The following is a 21,805-nucleotide window of genomic DNA, read 5'->3' as shown; positions in this document are numbered from 1 at the left end:
ATTTATTAAATTGTATTTATGTTGTTTTGTACTATGCTTTATTAAATTGTATTTATGGTGTTTTAACCCATGCTTTATTAAATTGTATTTATGTTGTTTTATCCTATGCTTTATTAAATTGTATTTATTTTGTTTTGTCTTATGCTTTATTAAATTGTATTTATGTTGTTTTAACCTATGATTTATTAAATTGTATTTATGTTGTTTTATCCTATGCTTTAATAAATTGTATTTATGTTGTTTTAACCTAAGATTTATTAAATTGTATTTATGTTGTTTTATCCTATGCTTTATTAAATTGTATTTATGTTGTTTTATCCTATGCTTTATTAAATTGTATTTATGTTGTTTTATCCTATGCTTTATTAAATTTTATTGATGTTGTTTTATCCCATGCTTTATTAAATTGTATTTATGTTGTTTTAACCTATGATTTATTAAATTGTATTTATGTTGTTTTGTACTATGCTTTATTAAATTGTAATTATGTTGTTTTAACCCATGCTTTATTAAATTGTATTTATGTTGTTTTATCCTATGCTTTATTAAATTGTATTTATTTTGTTTTGTCTTATGCTTTATTAAATTGTATTTATGTTGTTTTAACCTATGATTTATTAAATTGTATTTATGTTGTTTTATCCTATGCTTTATTAAATTGTATTTATGTTGTTTTAACCTAAGATTTATTAAATTGTATTTATGTTGTTTTATCCTATGCTTTATTAAATTGTATTTATGTTGTTTTAACCTATAATTTATTAAATTGCATTTATGTTGTTTTATCCTATGCTTTATTAAATTTTGTTTATGTTGTTTTATCCCATGCTTTATTAAATTGTATTTATGTTGTTTTATCCTTTGCTTTATTAAATTGTATTAATGTTGTTTTCTCCTATGCTTTATTAAATTGTATTTATGTTGTTTTATCCTATGCTTCATTAAATTGTATTTATTTTATTTTATCCTATGCTTTATTAAATTGTATTTATGTTGTTTTCTCCTATGCTTTATTAAATTGTATTTATGTTGTTTTATCCTATGCTTTATTAAATTGTATTTATGTTGTTTTATCCTATGCTTTATTAAATTGTATTTATGTTGTTTTAACCTATGCTTTATTAAATTGTATTTATGTTGTTTTATCCTATGCTTTATTAAATTGTATTTATGTGGTTTTATCCGATGCTTTATTAAATTGTATTTATGTTGTTTTATCCTATGCTTTATTAAATTGTATTTATGTTGTTTTATCCTATGCTTTATTAAATTGTATTTATGTTGTTTTATCGTATGCTTTATTAAATTGTATTTATGTTGTTTTATCCTATGCTTTATTAAATTGTATTTATGTTTTATCCTATGCTTTATTAAATTGTATTCATGTTGTTTTATCCTATGCTTTATTAAATTGTATTTATGTTGTTTTATCGTATGCTTTATTAAACTGCATTTATGTTGCTTTATCCTATGCTTTATTAAATTGTATTTATGTTGTTTTATCCTATGCTTTATTAAATTGTGTTTATGTTGTTTTATCCTATGCTTTATTAAATTGTATTTATGTTGTTTTAACCCATGCTTTATTAAATTGTATTTATGTTGTTTTATCCTATGCTTTATTAAATTGTATTTATGTTGTTTTATCCTATGCTTTATTAAATTGTATTTATGTTGTTTTGTACTATGCTTTATTAAATTGTATTTATGTTGTTTTAACCCATGCTTTATTGAATTGTATTTATGTTGTTTTATCCTATGCTTTATTAAATTGTATTTATTTTGTTTTGTCCTATGCTTTATTAAATTGTATTTATGTTGTTTTAACCTATGCTTTATTAAGTTGTATTTGTGTTGTTTTAACCCATGCTTTATTAAATTGTATTTATGTTTTTTTATCCTATGCTTTATTAAATTGTATTTATGTTGTTTTATCCTATGCTTTATTAAATTGTATTTATGTTGTTTTATCCTATGCTTTATTAAATTGTATTGATGTTGTTTTATCCCATGCTTTATTAAATTGTATTTATGTTGTTTTAACCTATGATTTATTAAATTGTATTTATGTTGTTTTGTACTATGCTTTATTAAATTGTATTTATGTTGTTTTAACCCATGCTTTATTAAATTGTATTTATGTTGTTTTATCCTATGCTTTATTAAATTGTATTTATTCTGTTTTGTCCTATGCTTTATTAAATTGTATTTATGTTGTTTTAACCTATGATTTATTAAAATGTATTTATGTTGTTTTATCCTATGCTTTATTAAATTGTATTTATTTTGTTTTGTCCTATGCTTTATTAAATTGTATTTATGTTGTTTTAACCTATGCTTTATTAAATTGTATTTGTGTTGTCTTAACCCATGCTTTATTAAATTGTATTTATGTTGTTTTATCCTATGCTTTATTAAATTGTATTTATGTTGTTTTATCCTATGCTTTATTAAATTGTATTTATGTTGTTTTATCCTATGCTTTATTAAATTGTATTTATGTTGTTTTATCCTATGCTTTATTAAATTTTATTGATGTTGTTTTATCCCATGCTTTATTAAATTGTATTTATATTGTTTTAACCTATGATTTATTAAATTGTATTTATGTTGTTTTGTACTATGCTTTATTAAATTGTAATTATGTTGTTTTAACCCATGCTTTATTAAATTGTATTTATGTTGTTTTATCCTATGCTTTATTAAATTGTATTTATTTTGTTTTGTCTTATGCTTTATTAAATTGTATTTATGTTGTTTTAACCTATGATTTATTAAATTGTATTTATGTTGTTTTATCCTATGCTTTATTAAATTGTATTTATGTTGTTTTAACCTAAGATTTATTAAATTGTATTTATGTTGTTTTATCCTATGCTTTATTAAATTGTATTGATGTTGTTTTATCCCATGCTTTATTAAATTGTATTTATGTTGTTTTAACCTATGATTTATTAAATTGTATTTATGTTGTTTTGTACTATGCTTTATTAAATTGTATTTATGTTGTTTTAACCCATGCTTTATTAAATTGTATTTATGTTGTTTTATCCTATGCTTTATTAAATTGTATTTATTCTGTTTTGTCCTATGCTTTATTAAATTGTATTTATGTTGTTTTAACCTATGATTTATTAAAATGTATTTATGTTGTTTTATCCTATGCTTTATTAAATTGTATTTATTTTGTTTTGTCCTATGCTTTATTAAATTGTATTTATGTTGTTTTAACCTATGCTTTATTAAATTGTATTTGTGTTGTCTTAACCCATGCTTTATTAAATTGTATTTATGTTGTTTTATCCTATGCTTTATTAAATTGTATTTATGTTGTTTTATCCTATGCTTTATTAAATTGTATTTATGTTGTTTTATCCTATGCTTTATTAAATTGTATTTATGTTGTTTTATCCTATGCTTTATTAAATTTTATTGATGTTGTTTTATCCCATGCTTTATTAAATTGTATTTATATTGTTTTAACCTATGATTTATTAAATTGTATTTATGTTGTTTTGTACTATGCTTTATTAAATTGTAATTATGTTGTTTTAACCCATGCTTTATTAAATTGTATTTATGTTGTTTTATCCTATGCTTTATTAAATTGTATTTATTTTGTTTTGTCTTATGCTTTATTAAATTGTATTTATGTTGTTTTAACCTATGATTTATTAAATTGTATTTATGTTGTTTTATCCTATGCTTTATTAAATTGTATTTATGTTGTTTTAACCTAAGATTTATTAAATTGTATTTATGTTGTTTTATCCTATGCTTTATTAAATTGTATTTATGTTGTTTTAACCTATGATTTATTAAATTGTATTTATGTTGTTTTAACCTATGCTTTATTAAATTGTATTTGTGTTGTCTTAACCCATGCTTTATTAAATTGTATTTATGTTGTTTTATCCTATGCTTTATTAAATTGTATTTATGTTGTTTTATCCTATGCTTTATTAAATTGTATTTATGTTGTTTTATCCTATGCTTTATTAAATTGTATTTATGTTGTTTTATCCTATGCTTTATTAAATTTTATTGATGTTGTTTTATCCCATGCTTTATTAAATTGTATTTATGTTGTTTTAACCTATGATTTATTAAATTGTATTTATGTTGTTTTGTACTATGCTTTATTAAATTGTAATTATGTTGTTTTAACCCATGCTTTATTAAATTGTATTTATGTTGTTTTATCCTATGCTTTATTAAATTGTATTTATTTTGTTTTGTCTTATGCTTTATTAATTTGTATTTATGTTGTTTTAACCTATGATTTATTAAATTGTATTTATGTTGTTTTATCCTATGCTTTATTAAATTGTATTTATGTTGTTTTAACCTAAGATTTATTAAATTGTATTTATGTTGTTTTATCCTATGCTTTATTAAATTGTATTTATGTTGTTTTAACCTATGATTTATTAAATTGTATTTATGTTGTTTTATCCTATGCTTTATTAAATTGTATTTATGTTGTTTTATCCCATGCTTTATTAAATTGTATTTATGTTGTTTTATCCTATGCTTTATTAAATTGTATTAATGTTGTTTTCTCCTATGCTTTATTAAATTGTATTTATGTTGTTTTATCCTATGCTTCATTAAATTGTATTTATTTTATTTTATCCTATGCTTTATTAAATTGTATTTATGTTGTTTTCTCCTATGCTTTATTAAATTGTATTTATGTTGTTTTATCCTATGCTTCATTAAATTGTATTTATGTTGTTTTATCCTATGCTTTATTAAATTGTATTTATGTTGTTTTAACCTATGCTTTATTAAATTGTATTTATGTTGTTTTATCCTATGCTTTATTAAATTGTATTTATGTTTTATCCTATGCTTAATTAAATTGTATTCATGTTGTTTTATCCTATGCTTTATTAAATTGTATTTATGTTGTTTTATCGTATGCTTTATTAAACTGCATTTATGTTGCTTTATCCTATGCTTTATTAAATTGTATTTATGTTGTTTTATCCTATGCTTTATTAAATTGTGTTTATGTTGTTTTATCCTATGCTTTATTAAATTGTATTTATGTTGTTTTAACCCATGCTTTATTAAATTGTATTTATGTTGTTTTATCCTATGCTTTATTAAATTGTATTTATGTTGTTTTATCCTATGCTTTATTAAATTGTATTTATGTGTTTTGTACTATGCTTTATTAAATTGTATTTATGTTGTTTTAACCCATGCTTTATTAAATTGTATTTATGTTGTTTTATCCTATGCTTTATTAAATTGTATTTATTTTGTTTTGTCCTATGCTTTATTAAATTGTATTTATTTTGTTTTGTACTATGCTTTATTAAATTGTATTTATGTTGTTTTAACCTATGCTTTATTAAGTTGTATTTGTGTTGTTTTAACCCATGCTTTATTAAATTGTATTTATGTTTTTTTATCCTATGCTTTATTAAATTGTATTTATGTTGTTTTATCCTATGCTTTATTAAATTGTATTTATTTTGTTTTGTCCTATGCTTTATTAAATTGTATTTATGTTGTTTTAACCTATGCTTTATTAAGTTGTATTTGTGTTGTTTTAACCCATGCTTTATTAAATTGTATTTATGTTTTTTTATCCTATGCTTTATTAAATTGTATTTATGTTGTTTTATCCTATGCTTTATTAAATTGAATTTATTTTGTTTTATCCTATGCTTTATTAAATTGTATTGATGTTGTTTTATCCCATGCTTTATTAAATTGTATTTATGTTGTTTTAACCTATGATTTATTAAATTGTATTTATGTGGTTTTGTACTATGCTTTATTAAATTGTATTTATGTTGTTTTAACCCATGCTTTATTAAATTATATTTATGTTGTTTTATCCTATGCTTTATTAAATTGTATTTATTCTGTTTTGTCCTATGCTTTATTAAATTGTATTTATGTTGTTTTAACCTATGATTTATTAAAATGTATTTATGTTGTTTTATCCTATGCTTTATTAAATTGTATTTATGTTGTTTTAACCTAAGATTTATTAAATTGTATTTATGTTGTTTTATCCTTTGCTTTATTAAATTGTATTTATGTTGTTTTATCCTATGCTTTATTAAATTGTATTTATGTTGTTTTATCCTATGCTTTATTAAATTGTATTTATGTTTTTTATCCAATGCTTTATTAAATTTTATTGATGTTGTTTTATCCCATGCTTTATTAAATTGTATTTATGTTGTTTTAACCTATGATTTATTAAATTGTATTTATGTTGTTTTGTACTATGCTTTATTAAATTGTATTTATGTTGTTTTAACCCATGCTTTATTAAATTGTATTTATGTTGTTTTATCCTATGCTTTATTAAATTGTATTTATTTTGTTTTGTCTTATGCTTTATTAAATTGTATTTATGTTGTTTTAAGCTATGATTTATTAAATTGTAATTATGTTGTTTTATCCTATGCTTTATTAAATTGTATTTATGATGTTTTAACCTAAGATTTATTAAATTGTATTTATGTTGTTTTATCCTATGCTTTATTAAATTGTATTTATGTTGTTTTAACCTATGATTTATTAAATTGTATTTATGTTGTTTTATCCTATGCTTTATTAAATTTTGTTTATGTTGTTTTATCCCATGCTTTATTAAATTGTATTTATGTTGTTTTATCCTATGCTTTATTAAATTGTATTAATGTTGTTTTCTCCTATGATTTATTAAATTGTATTTATGTTGTTTTATCCTATGCTTTAATAAATTGTATTTATGTTGTTTTAACCTAAGATTTATTAAATTGTATTTATGTTGTTTTATCCATTGCTTTATTAAATTGTATTTATGTTGTTTTATCCTATGCTTTATTAAATTGTATTTATCTTGTTTTATCCTATGCTTTATTAAAATGTATTTATGTTGTTTTATCCCATGCTTTATTAAATTGTATTTATGTGGTTTTATCCTATGCTTTATTAAATTGTATTTATGTTGTTTTATCCTATGCTTTATTAAATTGTATTTATGTTGTTTTGTCCTATGCTTTATTAAATTGTATTTATGTTGTTTTAACCCATGCTTCATTAAATTGCATTTATGTTGTTTTATCTTATGCTTTATTAAATTGTATTTATGTTGTTTTATCCTATGCTTTATTAAATTGTATTTATGTTGTTTTATCCTATGCTTTATTAAATTGTATTTATCTGGTTTTATCCTATGCTTTATTAAATTGTTTTTATGTTGTTTTATCCTATGCTTTATTAAATTGTATTATGTTGTTTTATCCTATGCTTTATTAAATTGTATTATGTTGTTTTATCCTATGCTTTATTAAATTGTATTTGTGTTGTCTTAACCCATGCTTTATTAAATTGTATTTATGTTGTTTTATCCTATGCTTTATTAAATTGTATTTATGTTGTTTTATCCTATGCTTTATTAAATTGTATTTATGTTGTTTTATCCTATGCTTTATTAAATTGTATTTATGTTGTTTTATCCTATGCTTTATTAAATTTTATTGATGTTGTTTTATCCCATGCTTTATTAAATTGTATTTATGTTGTTTTAACCTATGATTTATTAAATTGTATTTATGTTGTTTTGTACTATGCTTTATTAAATTGTATTTATGGTGTTTTAACCCATGCTTTATTAAATTGTATTTATGTTGTTTTATCCTATGCTTTATTAAATTGTATTTATTTTGTTTTGTCTTATGCTTTATTAAATTGTATTTATGTTGTTTTAACCTATGATTTATTAAATTGTATTTATGTTGTTTTATCCTATGCTTTAATAAATTGTATTTATGTTGTTTTAACCTAAGATTTATTAAATTGTATTTATGTTGTTTTATCCTATGCTTTATTAAATTGTATTTATGTTGTTTATCCTATGCTTTATTAAATTGTATTTATGTTGTTTTATCCTATGCTTTATTAAATTTTATTGATGTTGTTTTATCCCATGCTTTATTAAATTGTATTTATGTTGTTTTAACCTATGATTTATTAAATTGTATTTATGTTGTTTTGTACTATGCTTTATTAAATTGTAATTATGTTGTTTTAACCCATGCTTTATTAAATTGTATTTATGTTGTTTTATCCTATGCTTTATTAAATTGTATTTATTTTGTTTTGTCTTATGCTTTATTAAATTGTATTTATGTTGTTTTAACCTATGATTTATTAAATTGTATTTATGTTGTTTTATCCTATGCTTTATTAAATTGTATTTATGTTGTTTTAACCTAAGATTTATTAAATTGTATTTATGTTGTTTTATCCTATGCTTTATTAAATTGTATTTATGTTGTTTTAACCTATGATTTATTAAATTGTATTTATGTTGTTTTATCCTATGCTTTATTAAATTTTGTTTATGTTGTTTTATCCCATGCTTTATTAAATTGTATTTATGTTGTTTTATCCTTTGCTTTATTAAATTGTATTAATGTTGTTTTCTCCTATGCTTTATTAAATTGTATTTATGTTGTTTTATCCTATGCTTCATTAAATTGTATTTATTTTATTTTATCCTATGCTTTATTAAATTGTATTTATGTTGTTTTCTCCTATGCTTTATTAAATTGTATTTATGTTGTTTTATCCTATGCTTTATTAAATTGTATTTATGTTGTTTTATCCTATGCTTTATTAAATTGTATTTATGTGGTTTTATCCGATGCTTTATTAAATTGTATTTATGTTGTTTTATCCTATGCTTTATTAGATTGTATTTATGTAGTTTCGTCCTATGCTTTATTAAATTGTATTTATGTTGTTTTAACCCATGCTTTATTAAATTGTATTTATGTTGTTTTATCCTATGCTTTATTAAATTGTATTTATGTTGTTTTATCCTATGCTTTAATAAATTGTATTTATGTTGTTTTATCCTATGCTTTATTAAATTGTATTTATGTTGTTTTATCGTATGCTTTATTAAATTGTATTTATGTTGTTTTATCCTATGCTTTATTAAATTGTATTTATGTTTTATCCTATGCTTTATTAAATTGTATTCATGTTGTTTTATCCTATGCTTTATTAAATTGTATTTATGTTGTTTTATCGTATGCTTTATTAAACTGCATTTATGTTGCTTTATCCTATGCTTTATTAAATTGTATTTATGTTGTTTTATCCTATGCTTTATTAAATTGTGTTTATGTTGTTTTATCCTATGCTTTATTAAATTGTATTTATGTTGTTTTAACCCATGCTTTATTAAATTGTATTTATGTTGTTTTATCCTATGCTTTATTAAATTGTATTTATGTTGTTTTATCCTATGCTTTATTAAATTGTATTTATGTTGTTTTGTACTATGCTTTATTAAATTGTATTTATGTTGTTTTAACCCATGCTTTATTGAATTGTATTTATGTTGTTTTATCCTATGCTTTATTAAATTGTATTTATTTTGTTTTGTCCTATGCTTTATTAAATTGTATTTATGTTGTTTTAACCTATGCTTTATTAAGTTGTATTTGTGTTGTTTTAACCCATGCTTTATTAAATTGTATTTATGTTTTTTTATCCTATGCTTTATTAAATTGTATTTATGTTGTTTTATCCTATGCTTTATTAAATTGTATTTATGTTGTTTTATCCTATGCTTTATTAAATTGTATTGATGTTGTTTTATCCCATGCTTTATTAAATTGTATTTATGTCGTTTTAACCTATGATTTATTAAATTGTATTTATGTTGTTTTGTACTATGCTTTATTAAATTGTATTTATGTTGTTTTAACCCATGCTTTATTAAATTGTATTTATGTTGTTTTATCCTATGCTTTATTAAATTGTATTTATTCTGTTTTGTCCTATGCTTTATTAAATTGTATTTATGTTGTTTTAACCTATGATTTATTAAAATGTATTTATGTTGTTTTATCCTATGCTTTATTAAATTGTATTTATTTTGTTTTGTCCTATGCTTTATTAAATTGTATTTATGTTGTTTTAACCTATGCTTTATTAAGTTGTATTTGTGTTGTCTTAACCCATGCTTTATTAAATTGTATTTATGTTGTTTTATCCTATGCTTTATTAAATTGTATTTATGTTGTTTTATCCTATGCTTTATTAAATTGTATTTATGTTGTTTTATCCTATGCTTTATTAAATTGTATTTATGTTGTTTTATCCTATGCTTTATTAAATTTTATTGATGTTGTTTTATCCCATGCTTTATTAAATTGTATTTATGTTGTTTTAACCTATGATTTATTAAATTGTATTTATGTTGTTTTGTACTATGCTTTATTAAATTGTAATTATGTTGTTTTAACCCATGCTTTATTAAATTGTATTTATGTTGTTTTATCCTATGCTTTATTAAATTGTATTTATTTTGTTTTGTCTTATGCTTTATTAAATTGTATTTATGTTGTTTTAACCTATGATTTATTAAATTGTATTTATGTTGTTTTATCCTATGCTTTATTAAATTGTATTTATGTTGTTTTAACCTAAGATTTATTAAATTGTATTTATGTTGTTTTATCCTATGCTTTATTAAATTGTATTTATGTTGTTTTAACCTATGATTTATTAAATTGTATTTATGTTGTTTTATCCTATGCTTTATTAAATTGTATTTATGTTGTTTTATCCCATGCTTTATTAAATTGTATTTATGTTGTTTTATCCTATGCTTTATTAAATTGTATTAATGTTGTTTTCTCCTATGCTTTATTAAATTGTATTTATGTTGTTTTATCCTATGCTTCATTAAATTGTATTTATTTTATTTTATCCTATGCTTTATTAAATTGTATTTATGTTGTTTTCTCCTATGCTTTATTAAATTGTATTTATGTTGTTTTATCCTATGCTTCATTAAATTGTATTTATGTTGTTTTATCCTATGCTTTATTAAATTGTATTTATGTTGTTTTAACCTATGCTTTATTAAATTGTATTTATGTTGTTTTATCCTATGCTTTATTAAATTGTATTTATGTTGTTTTAACCTATGCTTTATTAAGTTGTATTTGTGTTGTCTTAACCCATGCTTTATTAAATTGTATTTATGTTGTTTTATCCTATGCTTTATTAAATTGTATTTATGTTGTTTTATCCTATGCTTTATTAAATTGTATTTATGTTGTTTTATCCTATGCTTTATTAAATTGTATTTATGTTGTTTTATCCTATGCTTTATTAAATTTTATTGATGTTGTTTTATCCCATGCTTTATTAAATTGTATTTATGTTGTTTTAACCTATGATTTATTAAATTGTATTTATGTTGTTTTGTACTATGCTTTATTAAATTGTAATTATGTTGTTTTAACCCATGCTTTATTAAATTGTATTTATGTTGTTTTATCCTATGCTTTATTAAATTGTATTTATTTTGTTTTGTCTTATGCTTTATTAAATTGTATTTATGTTGTTTTAACCTATGATTTATTAAATTGTATTTATGTTGTTTTATCCTATGCTTTATTAAATTGTATTTATGTTGTTTTAACCTAAGATTTATTAAATTGTATTTATGTTGTTTTATCCTATGCTTTATTAAATTGTATTTATGTTGTTTTAACCTATGATTTATTAAATTGTATTTATGTTGTTTTATCCTATGCTTTATTAAATTGTATTTATGTTGTTTTATCCCATGCTTTATTAAATTGTATTTATGTTGTTTTATCCTATGCTTTATTAAATTGTATTAATGTTGTTTTCTCCTATGCTTTATTAAATTGTATTTATGTTGTTTTATCCTATGCTTCATTAAATTGTATTTATTTTATTTTATCCTATGCTTTATTAAATTGTATTTATGTTGTTTTCTCCTATGCTTTATTAAATTGTATTTATGTTGTTTTATCCTATGCTTCATTAAATTGTATTTATGTTGTTTTATCCTATGCTTTATTAAATTGTATTTATGTTGTTTTAACCTATGCTTTATTAAATTGTATTTATGTTGTTTTATCCTATGCTTTATTAAATTGTATTTATGTTGTTTTATCGTATGCTTTATTAAATTGTATTTATGTTGTTTTATCCTATGCTTTATTAAATTGTATTTATGTTTTATCCTATGCTTAATTAAATTGTATTCATGTTGTTTTATCCTATGCTTTATTAAATTGTATTTATGTTGTTTTATCGTATGCTTTATTAAACTGCATTTATGTTGCTTTATCCTATGCTTTATTAAATTGTATTTATGTTGTTTTATCCTATGCTTTATTAAATTGTGTTTATGTTGTTTTATCCTATGCTTTATTAAATTGTATTTATGTTGTTTTAACCCATGCTTTATTAAATTGTATTTATGTTGTTTTATCCTATGCTTTATTAAATTGTATTTATGTTGTTTTATCCTATGCTTTATTAAATTGTATTTATGTTGTTTTGTACTATGCTTTATTAAATTGTATTTATGTTGTTTTAACCCATGCTTTATTAAATTGTATTTATGTTGTTTTATCCTATGCTTTATTAAATTGTATTTATTTTGTTTTGTCCTATGCTTTATTAAATTGTATTTATTTTGTTTTGTCCTATGCTTTATTAAATTGTATTTATGTTGTTTTAACCTATGCTTTATTAAGTTGTATTTGTGTTGTTTTAACCCATGCTTTATTAAATTGTATTTATGTTTTTTTATCCTATGCTTTATTAAATTGTATTTATGTTGTTTTATCCTATGCTTTATTAAATTGTATTTATTTTGTTTTGTCCTATGCTTTATTAAATTGTATTTATGTTGTTTTAACCTATGCTTTATTAAGTTGTATTTGTGTTGTTTTAACCCATGCTTTATTAAATTGTATTTATGTTTTTTTATCCTATGCTTTATTAAATTGTATTTATGTTGTTTTATCCTATGCTTTACTAAATTGAATTTATTTTGTTTTATCCTATGCTTTATTAAATTGTATTGATGTTGTTTTATCCCATGCTTTATTAAATTGTATTTATGTTGTTTTAACCTATGATTTATTAAATTGTATTTATGTTGTTTTGTACTATGCTTTATTAAATTGTATTTATGTTGTTTTAACCCATGCTTTATTAAATTATATTTATGTTGTTTTATCCTATGCTTTATTAAATTGTATTTATTCTGTTTTGTCCTATGCTTTATTAAATTGTATTTATGTTGTTTTAACCTATGATTTATTACAATGTATTTATGTTGTTTTATCCTATGCTTTATTAAATTGTATTTATGTTGTTTTAACCTAAGATTTATTAAATTGTATTTATGTTGTTTTATCCTTTGCTTTATTAAATTGTATTTATGTTGTTTTATCCTATGCTTTATTAAATTGTATTTATGTTGTTTTATCCTATGCTTTATTAAATTGTATTTATGTTTTTTTATCCTATGCTTTATTAAATTTTATTGATGTTGTTTTATCCCATGCTTTATTAAATTGTATTTATGTTGTTTTAACCTATGATTTATTAAATTGTATTTATGTTGTTTTGTACTATGCTTTATTAAATTGTATTTATGTTGTTTTAACCCATGCTTTATTAAATTGTATTTATGTTTTTTTATCCTATGCTTTATTAAATTGTATTTATTTTGTTTTGTCTTATGCTTTATTAAATTGTATTTATGTTGTTTTAAGCTATGATTTATTAAATTGTAATTATGTTGTTTTATCCTATGCTTTATTAAATTGTATTTATGTTGTTTTAACCTAAGATTTATTAAATTGTATTTATGTTGTTTTATCCTATGCTTTATTAAATTGTATTTATGTTGTTTTAACCTATGATTTATTAAATTGTATTTATGTTGTTTTATCCTATGCTTTATTAAATTTTGTTTATGTTGTTTTATCCCATGCTTTATTAAATTGTATTTATGTTGTTTTATCCTATGCTTTATTAAATTGTATTAATGTTGTTTTCTCCTATGATTTATTAAATTGTATTTATGTTGTTTTATCCTATGCTTTAATAAATTGTATTTATGTTGTTTTAACCTAAGATTTATTAAATTGTATTTATGTTGTTTTATCCTTTGCTTTATTAAATTGTATTTATGTTGTTTTATCCTATGCTTTATTAAATTGTATTTATCTTGTTTTATCCTATGCTTTATTAAAATGTATTTATGTTGTTTTATCCCATGCTTTATTAAATTGTATTTATGTGGTTTTATCCTATGCTTTATTAAATTGTATTTATGTTGTTTTATCCTATGCTTTATTAAATTGTATTTATGTTGTTTTGTCCTATGCTTTATTAAATTGTATTTATGTTGTTTTAACCCATGCTTCATTAAACTGCATTTATGTTGTTTTATCTTATGCTTTATTAAATTGTATTTATGTTGTTTTATCCTATGCTTTATTAAATTGTATTTATCTGGTTTTATCCTATGCTTTATTAAATTGTTTTTATGTTGTTTTATCCTATGCTTTATTAAATTGTATTATGTTGTTTTATCCTATGCTTTATTAAATTGTATTATGTTGTTTTATCCTATGCTTTATTAAATTGTATTTGTGTTGTCTTAACCCATGCTTTATTAAATTGTATTTATGTTGTTTTATCCTATGCTTTATTAAATTGTATTTATGTTGTTTTATCCTATGCTTTATTAAATTGTATTTATGTTGTTTTATCCTATGCTTTATTAAATTGTATTTATGTTGTTTTATCCTATGCTTTATTAAATTTTATTGATGTTGTTTTATCCCATGCTTTATTAAATTGTATTTATGTTGTTTTAACCTATGATTTATTAAATTGTATTTATGTTGTTTTGTACTATGCTTTATTAAATTGTATTTATGGTGTTTTAACCCATGCTTTATTAAATTGTATTTATGTTGTTTTATCCTATGCTTTATTAAATTGTATTTATTTTGTTTTGTCTTATGCTTTATTAAATTGTATTTATGTTGTTTTAACCTATGATTTATTAAATTGTATTTATGTTGTTTTATCCTATGCTTTAATAAATTGTATTTATGTTGTTTTAACCTAAGATTTATTAAATTGTATTTATGTTGTTTTATCCTATGCTTTATTAAATTGTATTTATGTTGTTTTATCCTATGCTTTATTAAATTGTATTTATGTTGTTTTATCCTATGCTTTATTAAATTTTATTGATGTTGTTTTATCCCATGCTTTATTAAATTGTATTTATGTTGTTTTAACCTATGATTTATTAAATTGTATTTATGTTGTTTTAACCTATGCTTTATTAAATTGTAATTATGTTGTTTTAACCCATGCTTTATTAAATTGTATTTATGTTGTTTTATCCTATGCTTTATTAAATTGTATTTATTTTGTTTTGTCTTATGCTTTATTAAATTGTATTTATGTTGTTTTAACCTATGATTTATTAAATTGTATTTATGTTGTTTTATCCTATGCTTTATTAAATTGTATTTATGTTGTTTTAAACTAAGATTTATTAAATTGTATTTATGTTGTTTTATCCTATGCTTTATTAAATTGTATTTATGATGTTTTAACCTATGATTTATTAAATTGTATTCATGTTGTTTTATCCTATGCTTTATTAAATTTTGTTTATGTTGTTTTATCCTATGCTTTATTAAATTTTGTTTATGTTGTTTTATCCCATGCTTTATTAAATTGTATTTATGTTGTTTTATCCTATGCTTTATTAAATTGTATTAATGTGGTTTTCTCCTATGCTTTATTAAATTGTATTTATGTTGTTTTATCCTATGCTTCATTAAATTGTATTTATGTTGTTTTATCCTATGCTTTATTAAATTGTATTATGTTGTTTTATCCTATGCTTTATTAAATTGTATTTATGTTGTTTTATCCTATGCTTTATTAAATTGTGTTTATGTTGTTTTATCCTATGCTTTATTAAATTGCATTTATGTTGTTTTAACCCATGCTTTATTAAATTGTATTTATGTTGTTTTATCCTATGCTTAATTAAATTGTATTTATGTTGTTTTATCCTATGCTTTATTAAATTGTATTTATGTTGTTTTGTACTATGCTTTATTAAATTGTATTTATGTTGTTTTAACCCATGCTTTATTAAATTGTATTTGTGTTGTTTTAACCCATGCTTTATTAAATTGTATATATGTTGTTTTATCCTATGCTTTATTAAATTGTATTTATGTTGTTTTATCCTATGCTTTATTAAATTGTATTTATGTTGTTTTATCCTATGCTTTATAAAATTGTATTGATGTTGTTTTATCCCATGCTTTATTATATTGTATTTAGGTTGTTTTAACCTATGATTTATTAAATTGTATTTATGTTGTTTTGTACTATGCTTTATTAAATTGTATTTATGTTGTTTTAACCCATGCTTTATTAAATTGTATTTATGTTGTTTTATCCTATACTTTATTAAATTGTATTTATTTTGTTTTGTCCTATGCTTTATTAAAATGTATTTATGTTGTTTTAACCTATGATTTATTAAATTGTATTTATGCTGTTTTATCCTATGCTTTATTAAATTGTATTTATGTTGTTTTATCCTATGCTTTATTAAATTGTATTTATCTGGTTTTATCCTATGCTTTATTAAATTGTATTTATGTTGTTTTATCCTATGCTTTATTAAATTGTATTATGTTGTTTTATCCTATGCTTTATTAAATTGTATTATGTTGTTTTATCCTTTGCTTTATTAAATTGTATTTATGTTGTTTTATCCTATGCTTTATTAAATTGTGTTTATGTTGTTTTATCCTATGCTTTATTAAATTGTATTTATGTTGTTTTAACCCATGCTTTAATAAATTGTATTTATGTTGTTTTATCCTATGCTTTATTAAATTGTATTTATGTTGTTTTATCCTATGCTTTATTAAAATGTATTTATGTTGTTTTGTACTATGCTTTAATAAATTGTATTTATGTTGTTTTAACCCATGCTTTCTTAAATTGTATTTATGTTGTTTTATCCTATGCTTTATTAAATTGTATTTATTTTGTTTTGTCCTATGCTTTATTAAATTGTATTTATGTTGTTTTAACCTATGCTTTATTAAATTGTATTTGTGTTGTCTTAACCCATGCTTTATTAAATTGTATTTATGTTGTTTTATCCTATGCTTTATTAAATTGTATTTATGTTGTTTTATCCTATGCTTTATTAAATTGTATTTATGTTGTTTTATCCTATGCTTTATTAAATTGTATTTATGTTGTTTTATCCTATGCTTTATTAAATTTTATTGATGTTGTTTTATCCCATGCTTTATTAAATTGTATTTATGTTGTTTTAACCTATGATTTATTAAATTGTATTTATGTTGTTTTGTACTTTGCTTTATTAAATTGTATTTATGGTGTTTTAACCCATGCTTTATTAAATTGTATTTATGTTGTTTTATCCTATGCTTTATTAAATTGTATTTATTTTGTTTTGTCTTATGCTTTATTAAATTGTATTTATGTTGTTTTAACCTATGATTTATTAAATTGTATTTATGTTGTTTTATCCTATGCTTTAATAAATTGTATTTATGTTGTTTTATCCTATGCTTTATTAAATTGTATTTATGTTGTTTTATCCTATGCTTTATTAAATTGTATTTATGTTGTTTTATCCTATGCTTTATTAAATTGTATTTATGTTGTTTTATCCTATGCTTTATTAAATTGTATTTATGTTGTTTTATCCTATGCTTTATTAAATTTTATTGATGTTGTTTTATCCCATGCTTTATTAAATTGTATTTATGTTGTTTTAACCTATGATTTATTAAATTGTATTTATGTTGTTTTGTACTATGCTTTATTAAATTGTAATTATGTTGTTTTAACCCATGCTTTATTAAATTGTATTTATGTTGTTTTATCCTATGCTTTATTAAATTTTGTTTATGTTGTTTTATCCTATGCTTTATTAAATTTTGTTTATGTTGTTTTATCCCATGCTTTATTAAATTGTATTTATGTTGTTTTATCCTATGCTTTATTAAATTGTATTAATGTTGTTTTCTCCTATGCTTTATTAAATTGTATTTATGTTGTTTTATCCTATGCTTCATTAAATTGTATTTATGTTGTTTTCTCTAATGCTTTATTAAATTGTATTTATGTTGTTTTATCCTATGCTTCATTAAATTGTATTTATGTTGTTTTATCCTATGCTTTATCAAATTGTATTTATGTTGTTTTAACCTATGCTTTATTAAATTGTATTTATGTTGTTTTATCCTATGCTTTATTAAATTGCATTTATGTTGTTTTAACCTATGCTTTATTAAATTGTATTTATGTTGTTTTATCCTATGCTTTATTAAATTGTATTTATGTGGTTTTATCCGATGCTTTATTAAATTGTATTTATGTTGTTTTATCCTATGCTTTATTAAATTGTATTTATGTAGTTTCGTCCTATGCTTTATTAAATTGTATTTATGTTGTTTTAACCCATGCTTTAATAAATTGTATTTATGTTGTTTTATCCTATGCTTTATTAAATTGTATTTATGTGGTTTTATCCTATGCTTTAATAAATTGTATTTATGTTGTTTTATCCTATGCTTTAATAAATTGTATTTATGTTGTTTTATCCTATGCTTTATTAAATTGTATTTATGTTGTTTTATCGTATGCTTTATTAAATTGTATTTATGTTTTATCCTATGCTTTATTAAATTGTATTCATGTTGTTTTATCCTATGCTTTATTAAATTGTATTTATGATGTTTTATCGTATGCTTTATTAAACTGCATTTATGTTGCTTTATCCTATGCTTTATTAAATTGTATTTATGTTGTTTTATCCTATGCTTTATTAAATTGTGTTTATGTTGTTTTATCCTATGCTTTATTAAATTGTATTTATGTTGTTTTAACCCATGCTTTATTAAATTGTATTTATGTTGTTTTATCCTATTCTTTATTAAATTGTATTTATGTTGTTTTATCCTATGCTTTATTACATTTTATTGATCTTGTTTTATCCCATGCTTTATTAAATTGTATTTATGTTGTTTTAACCTATGATTTATTAAATTGTATTTATGTTGTTTTGTACTATGCTTTATTAAATTGTATTTATGTTGTTTTAACCCATGCTTTATTAAATTGTATTTATGTTGTTTTATCCTATGCTTTATTAAATTGTATTTATTTTGTTTTGTCTTATGCTTTATTAAATTGTATTTATGTTGTTTTAACCTATGATTTATTAAATTGTATTTATGTTGTTTTATCCTATGCTTTAATAAATTGTATTTATGTTGTTTTAACCTAAGATTTATTAAATTGTATTTATGTTGTTTTATCCTATGCTTTATTAAATTGTATTTATGTTGTTTTATCCTATGCTTTATTAAATTGTATTTATGTTGTTTTATCCTATGCTTTATTAAATTGTATTTATGTTTTTTTATCCTATGCTTTATTAAATTTTATTGATGTTGTTTTATCCCATGCTTTATTAAATTGTATTTATGTTGTTTTAACCTATGATTTATTAAATTGTATTTATGTTGTTTTGTACTATGCTTTATTAAATTGTAATTATGTTGTTTTAACCCATGCTTTATTAAATTGTATTTATGTTGTTTTATCCTATGCTTTATTAAATTGTATTTATTTTGTTTTGTCTTATGCTTTATTACATTGTATTTATGTTGTTTTAACCTATGATTTATTAAATTGTATTTATGTTGTTTTATCCTATGCTTTATTAAATTGTATTTATGTTGTTTTAACCTAAGATTTATTAAATTGTATTTATGTTGTTTTATCCTATGCTTTATTAAATTGTATTTATGTTGTTTTAACCTATGATTTATTAAATTGTATTTATGTTGTTTTATCCTATGCTTTATTAAATTTTGTTTACGTTGTTTTATCCCATGCTTTATTAAATTGTATTTATGTTGTTTTATCCTATGCTTTATTAAATTGTATTAATGTTGTTTTCTCCTATGCTTTATTAAATTGTATTTATGTTGTTTTATCCTATGCTTCATTAAATTGTATTTATTTTATTTTATCCTATGTTTTATTAAATTGTATTTATGTTGTTTTCTCCTATGCTTTATTAAATTGTATTTATGTTGTTTTAACCCATGCTTCATTAAATTGTATTTATGTTGTTTTATCTTAAGCTTTATTAAATTGTATTTATGTTGTTTTATCTTATGCTTTATTAAATTGTATTTATGTTGTTTTAACCCATGCTTTATTAAATTTCATTTATGTTGTTTTATCTTATGCTTTATTAAATTGTAGTTATGTTGTTTTATCCTATGCTTTATTAAATTGTATTTACGTTGTTTTATCCTATGCTTTATTAAATTGTATTTATGTTGTTTTATCCTATGCTTTATTAAATAGTTTTTCTGTTGTTTAAACCTATGCTTTATTAAATTGTATTTACGTTGTTTTAACCTATGCTTTATTAAATTGTATTTATATTGTTTTAACCTATGCTTTATTAAATTGTATTTATGTTGTTTTAACCCATGCTTCATTAAATTGTATTTATGTTGTTTTATCTTATGCTTTATTAAATTGTATTTATGTTGTTTTGTCCTATGCTTTATTAAATTGTATTTATATTGTTTTAACCCATGCTTTATTAAATTGCATTTATGTTGTTTTATCTTATGCTTTATTAAATTGAATTTATGTTGTTTTATCTTATGCTTTATTAAATTGTATTTATGTTGTTTTAACCCATGCTTTATTAAATTGTATTTATGTTGTTTTATCCTATGCTTTATTAAATTGTATTTATGTTGTTTTATCCTATGCTTTATTAAATTGTATTTATGTTGTTTTAACCCATGCTTTATTAAATTGTATTTATGTTGTTTTATCCTATGCTTTTTTAAATTGTATTTATGTTGTTTTATCCTATGCTTTATTAAATTTTATTGATGTTGTTTTATCCCATGCTTTATTAAATTGTATTTATGTTGTTTTAACCTATGATTTATTAAATTGTATTTATATTGTTTTGTACTATGCTTTATTAAATTGTATTTATGTTGTTTTAACCCATGCTTTATTAAATTGTATTTATGTTGTATTATCCTATGCTTTATTAAATTGTATTTATTTTGTTTTGTCTTATGCTTTATTAAATTGTATTTATGTTGTTTTAACCTATGATTTATTAAATTGTATTTATGTTGTTTTATCCTATGCTTTAATAAATTGTATTTATGTTGTTTTAACCTAAGATTTATTAAATTGTATTTATGTTGTTTTATCCTATGCTTTATTAACATGTATTTATGTTGTTTTATCCTATGCTTTATTAAATTGTATTTATGTTGTTTTATCCTATGCTTTATTAAATTGTATTTATGTTTTTTTATCCTATGCTTTCTTAAATTTTATTGATGTTGTTTTATCCCATGCTTTATTAAATTGTATTTATGTTGTTTTAGCCTATGATTTATTAAATTGTATTTATGTTGTTTTGTACTATGCTTTATTAAATTGTAATTATGTTGTTTTAACCCATGCTTTATTAAATTGTATTTATGTTGTTTTATCCTATGCTTTATTAAATTGTATTTATTTTGTTTTGTCTTATGCTTTATTACATTGTATTTATGTTGTTTTAACCTATGATTTATTAAATTGTATTTATGTTGTTTTATCCTATGCTTTATTAAATTGTATTTATGTTGTTTTAACCTAAGATTTATTAAATTGTATTTATGTTGTTTTATCCTATGCTTTATTAAATTGTATTTATGTTGTTTTAACCTATGATTTATTAAATTGTATTTATGTTGTTTTATCCTATGCTTTATTAAATTTTGTTTATGTTGTTTTATCCCATGCTTTATTAAATTGTATTTATGTTGTTTTATCCTATGCTTTATTAAATTGT

Source organism: Phyllobates terribilis, unplaced genomic scaffold (assembly GCF_046119375.1).
Source record: "Phyllobates terribilis strain yellow unplaced genomic scaffold, ASM4611937v1 Scaffold_21__1_contigs__length_20361869, whole genome shotgun sequence".
In the NCBI taxonomy this organism is placed as follows: Eukaryota; Metazoa; Chordata; class Amphibia; order Anura; family Dendrobatidae; genus Phyllobates; species Phyllobates terribilis.
This window is presented reverse-complemented; position numbering follows the sequence as displayed.